Genomic DNA, 6561 nt, shown 5'->3' with positions numbered 1-6561 from the left:
AAGTGTTTAGTACCCACTAGTGAGCAGGCACTAAGCCGTCGGAGTAAAAATAAGCCGTTAACCAACAGCTTCCAGTTGTCCTGGGAGAGGTTTGGTTTTAACACCTTTTCTTGGCGGTTGCTCTCCTGGGTGGAGGAATGTTGGAAGAACGTTTTATCTACTACTTTACCTTTAATTATAGAGATGCTCCTTGATTTAGTGGGCTTGAATTGCATTCGTGCCCATTCAATGTTATTGGTTAATTTGCTCAATAACCGATTAGTGCAGGCTATTGTTGAAGTCATGGTTGTCATGTCATCCATGTATGCTCGAATTGGTGGTAGTCGCATTCCAGAAGCCAAGCGCTCTCCTCCTACTACCCATGTTGATGCCCTAATGATTACTTCCATTGCCATGGTAAAAACCAGTGGAGAAATGGTGCATCCTGCCATTATTCCAACTTCTAGGCATTGCCATGTAGTGCTGAATTCTGAAGTTGAAAAACTAAATTGCAAATCTCCAAAGTAGGCTTTCACTAAATTTGTTATTGTCATCGGTACACTGAAAAAATCAAATGCTGCCCAAAGTAGTTCATGTGGCACTGAACCATATGCATTAGCCAAATCCAGGAATGTCACATGGAGCTCCTTCCTCTCCTTTTTAGCTGATTGAATTTGTTGCCAGATCACATTGATGTGTTCTAAGCAACCTGGGAAACCTGGAATGCCCGCTTTTTGTATTGAAGTGTCAATGAAGCAGTTCTTTAATAGGTAAGTTGACAATCTCTGAGCAATAATGCTGAAGAAAATCTTGCCTTCTACATTTAATAGGGAAATAGGGCGAAACTGACTGATGCTTGTAGAATCTTTTTCTTTAGGTATAAAGACTCCACCTGCTCGGCGCCATGCTCTTGGTACAGCCTGTTTTTCCCATGCCACTTTCATCAATTTCCACAGGATTCGTAGAACTCCTGAAGCACTCTTGTACACTCTGTACGGAACTCCATTAGGCCCTGGAGATGATGAAGCCCTTGCTTTTTTCACAGCTTGCTCTATTTCTTTCCATTTAGGTGCACAGTCCTCCATTTGGTATTCTGGTGGATTGATAGGTGGGATGTCTGAAGGAACTGACATAGACTCCTGCCTTTTTGAATCTGTATGTGTTTCCTCCAAATATCTCTCCAGCTCAACCTGTATTTCCACATTCTTAACTGGAATACTGATTTATTGTGTTAATAACAATCACATGGTTAGGTACAGATTACATACATGTGCAGATAATACAGGTGCTTGGAGAAATCAAATGAGCATTATTATGAGACTGGTGTATTTTGTATCCATGTTACCTATATACTGTATATGTTGTCTAATATTTTGCATACAACTAGTTAACACTAAAGCAGTTTCCCATCATGTGCCTTCCCATAAAACAAAGGGTTGACATCCAGCATTGTAGATGAGAGCTGTGGGAGTGAGTGCCAAACCTGCGCTTCCTTAATGTATGGCACACTACTGTTTCCTTGAGGTTTGTAGTAATGTGGCCCGACAGGACTCCTTAATAACAAAACGTACATTACTGAGAAACGGTTCACTTTAAAATCAATCCAAACAAAGTGCACATTAATAATGAAACTTACATTTCTGGGAAATGACAGACTTTATAACAATTCCAAACTTAAAGTGCACATTAATAATGAAACTTACATTTCTGGGAAATGACAGACTTTAAAATAAATCCAAACAAAGTGCACATTAATAATGAAACTTACATTTCTGGGAAATGACAGACTTTAAAATAAATCCAAACTTAAAGTGCACATTAATAATGAAACTTACATTTCTGGGAAACGGCAGACTTTAAAATAAATCCAAACAAAGTGCACAGTAATAATGAAACTTAAGGAAGATGCATTTCTAGATAATGGTAAATGTAACACCTGCAAGGCAGCCCTGACTACGCCATTGAGGGAATTGCACACTCAGAATTAAAGTTATTTTTTTCAGAGGGCAAATCAGGTTAGAGAGTAACAAGGACACAGTTATTGACAATTAAATTAATGTTTTATTGCACAGAATTAAGAATTAGCAGCAGAACATTACAATATCACGTAGGTGCTTTGTACAAAAAAAAAAAACAACCAAACAAGGGTTTTGTTTAAAATCACAATAAAGATCAGAAAATAAAAACAACCGATTTAAAAACAAACACAAAATACAAAACGCCAGTGAGTGCAGAGGAGGGGATATCGATAAACACCATTCATCATCATCATCATCATCATCACCATCATCATCATCATCATCATCATCATCATCATCATCATCATCATCATCACCATCACCATCATCATCATCATCATCATCATCATCACCATCATCATCATCATCATCACCATCATCACCATCACCATCATCACCATCATCATCATCATCACCATCATCATCATCATCATCATCATCATCACCATCATCATCATCATCATCACCATCATCATCATCATCATCACCATCATCATCACCATCATCACCATCATCATCATCATCATCATCATCATCGTAGCAGCAGCAGCAGCAACAAGAACTACGTTTACCAGTTATTTTCGTTTTCTTTCCATCTCAGGTCCCCTCTCCTACACGCACAGACAGACAGACAGACAGGCAGACAGACAAGACAAGACAAGACAAGACAAGACAAGACAAACGGTGGATGGCCATCCTAGAAAACTAAAAATCAAAGGGTATTTATAGTCAGGTTCGTATTAGTTTCAATTTCCGGGTAATTAATTAATTCGCTGAGTGGGGAAGGAACAATAAAGTGTTACAAAATCAAAGTGCCCTATCAAAGAAGACGTGCACAAATCAAAATATACAAATAATAAATAACAAGAGCGAAATAAAAATGTGAAATAACGGGTCATTTCAACACTGTTACAGTAAAAACGAAACTTACATTTCTGGGAAATGGTTTACTTTAAAATAAATCGAAACTTAAAGTGCACAGTAATAATGAAAGTTTCTTGATAAGGATAATGGTGGAGTTGAAATAAAAGATCACAATTGAAACTTGAAGGACCTGCATTGCACATGTAAAGTTACCCATCATTTTACCATGCTCTCTTGATTTGAAACTTTAGTTTTGTCACACAGAAACTCTCATGCATAATATACTGCACTTGCATATCTGTGGAGGGTCCTTTCCCTGCAGTTGTTCCTATTAAATCTCCTATGGAACATTTTAGAACAACATTTTAGAAATTTTGGAAACAAAAATTAGCTTATTTTGTCTCAGTCATGTCGGTGCTGCAAGTCCTTCACTGGTTACGGCTTGGGTATTGTATTTCATTTAGTAATGGTTACATTTCGTACTTTACAGGGAGTGTTAGGTTATTATTATAACCCGGGTTCCCTGGAATAGACTTGTAACCATTACACTTCAATGTTGCTGCGTTCACTCCAACGCAGCAGGACTGAAGAGGAAATGCCACTGACCCTAATGCGACAGTCATATTTATCTCCTGGGAGCAGAGACGATGTCTGACACATACAGGGCTCTTAAGGAGCAGATTTGATAGACGTGCTACGGAAATTTGGGCTAAAAGAGATATATCCTATTCGGTAATGCTTACATTTCTATTTCGGGGAACCAGTGTTATGGTACAGGAACCAGGGACTGAGGCAGATAGGCAAGTTCCTGCTTCAAGTAATTTTTAAATTAACTACATTTGGTAACTTTGTAAGGTGGTGTTTGAATTAGCTGAGTTGGTGTGTGATTAGTACCAGGTGAGTGGTTTAATTGAATAGAAGTTGATTCGCTATTTGATTGGTTTCCACGCAGTTTAGTTGGTTCTTTTGCCACGCAGTTGTTTTATATATATTAGGCAGCCTATTTCCACTCCAGCAAACTGAAGAGCCTCAACAAAAGAGCCGGGAGTCTAGCTGTGGGAGTCCAGCGAGAGGAGGCCTGCACCGAGACGCTGTTCAAATAGATCCGAACCTAACGGCGCTCTGGAAGAAGCAATCTACTAGTCAGGTCTGTACCCTCCACCCCACTGCTCCCACTGTGCCTATTTGTCTCTCCTGTCCTGCTATGACTGTCTCTCACATCCCTGTTCTGACCTCTCGCCCTCGTCCTCTGCCCTCTATCCTCCAACCCCTCTAACCTCATCCCTCTGCCTCTCCCCCCCTCCCGCACACTCTCTGGTGCATTCTGGAACTGTCACTCTTCTGCTAACAAAGCTGATTTCATCTCTGCCTTTGTCTCCCACCTCTCTCTCGATTTCCTTGCTCTCACTGAAACCTGGCTGTTCTCTGATAACACTGTAACTCCTGCTGCCCTGTCCTCTACGTCCTGTCCCATACCCCGCATCTCACTGGACTGGGAGGTGGGACTGGTCTTCTCCTCTCTCCCTCCTTACTCTTTTCTGTCCCCTCTGATCTCTCCTCACTCTCTGTTAATACCTTTGAATTTCATGCAGTCCAACTAACCTCTCCCTGTCAACTCCTGCTAATTGTACTGTACCGTCCCCCTGGACCTCTCGCTCACTTTCTCGATGAACTCGACTATTTACTCTCCTCCCTCCCCTCTCTGTCTACCCCAACTGTCCTGTTAGGTGACTTTAATATCCTTCTCTCAAACCCCAGCCACTCTGCCGGACTCCTCCCTCTCCTTCACTCCTTCGACTTCTGTCTCTCTCTCTATCCCCTCCTATCCACAAAGCTGGCCGTCAACTGGACCTCACCTTCTCCAGGGCCTGCTGCCCCTCCACCCTCTCTGTCATCCCCCTGGACCTCTCTGATCACTATTTCATCTCTTTTACTCTGTCTCTCCCCCCTCTCCCTGCTCCTCCTACCCCCACTCGACCTCTCCGCTCTCCGCCTGCACTAGAAGACTGGCTCTACCTCCTCTACGCTCCCCTGCCTCCAGAGCCCGCTCCTTTTCCACCCTCGCCCTGCAGTGGTGGAATGACCTTCCTACAGATGTCAGGACTGCCCAGTCCCTGACCACATTCCGGCGCCTCCTCAAGACTCACCTCTTCAGAAAGCACCTGTAGAACTCCTCTGTTCTTCCACTGGGACACTTATCACCCATCCTTAAATGTGCTTTACTTGCTCTTATCTGCTCCCTATTTTACTGCATTTAATCCTGTACTTCAGAGTACTGTAATCTGTCAAGTGTTTAATCTGTAGTATTTTGTATTTAATCATATCCTGATGTAACTTTCACTGTCACTGTTATCTGCTGTATTATTGAATTGTATTTTGTCACACTTGCACTTGCTTGAACCAAAGTCATTGTATTTATCTTGCTCTTATTGTATTAATACTTGTACTGTGATACTTGAAATTTATTTGCTTTCGATTGAAAGTCGCCCTGGATAAGGGCGTCTGTTAATAAATAAATAATAATAATAATAATAATAATAATAATAATAATAATAATAATAATAATAATAATAATAATAACCCAACATCAGCTAGTTTGTTTATTCAACTTTGCACAAGCCTGTTTAAATCAATCCCATGCATAATGTGGGCTTGGTAGTCCATTGGTTAAAGAAAGGGGCTCATTATCAGGAAGTTCCAGGTTCAATCCCAGCTCACCCACTGACTCACTGTGTGACCCTGAGCAAGGCACTTGACCTCCTTGTGCTCTGTCCTTCGGATGAGATGTAAAACAAACAAGCTCCTATTGGAAGTGACTCTGCAGCAGCAGTTGTGATGCATAGTTCACCACCTAGTCTCTGTAAGTCGCTTTGCATAAAAGCATCTGCTAAATGACTAATTAATAATAATGTGAAATCAAACTGCTTTGGTAGGACTAAATGTTTTGCTTGTTGAGTGAAAATGTTCTTTTAGCCCTATCCAGTAAGAAGTACCTTGCAGTTTACTACCAAGTAAATTAACTCAAGGCATCTGAAGCAGTTAAGAAATAAGTTAAACCCACTCACGCAGCACCAATCTCCCGCAATCAAGGCATCCTGTCCCTTTTGCAATTCAGGCATGCCTTTATTTATTCATGTTTATGCACTTACATAACTTCATGTACACAAATGTGACTTTCTCTTTGTTTAAAACGTTATTAACATCTGTACAACCTCCTGAGGGGACACTTTTCCCTGGCCATGGATCATGCCCCCTTAGCATGGCTTCACTGCTGCATGAAGGATAACAACACCAGGATCACACATTGGTACTTGGTGATGCAGCCCTATGCCTTCAGGGTAGTGCACCGAGCAAATTTTTTTTCTCTTGGGAAGGCATGGGGTTGTAGGATTTTTGAATGGACCGGTGGTGCCATTCTAAGGGGGAGGAGTGTAACAGGGGAGACCTGTGCTGGCTGTCTAGCGCATGCATGATCCTGCAGGGGAAGGGGGTTGGAATCCCTGTAGGACCCACCTGTTGTTCTGTTATTCCTCTGCGAGCCCATTCCCTCTTCCCCTCTCCCGACCTGCTCTGCTTCTTGCACTTGGTTTGCTTGTCTTTAGCTTTGAAATGAACTCCTGACCGCCATTTAACCAGGCTATTTTAAAATGATCAACGAGTGAGAATGTTACTTTTTTTTTTTGGTAAGAAAATATAGCAT

This window comes from Acipenser ruthenus, chromosome 52, assembly GCF_902713425.1.
Source record: "Acipenser ruthenus chromosome 52, fAciRut3.2 maternal haplotype, whole genome shotgun sequence".
In the NCBI taxonomy this organism is placed as follows: Eukaryota; Metazoa; Chordata; class Actinopteri; order Acipenseriformes; family Acipenseridae; genus Acipenser; species Acipenser ruthenus.
The sequence above is the reverse complement of the archived record's forward strand: the minus strand, read 5'-3'. Positions refer to the sequence as shown.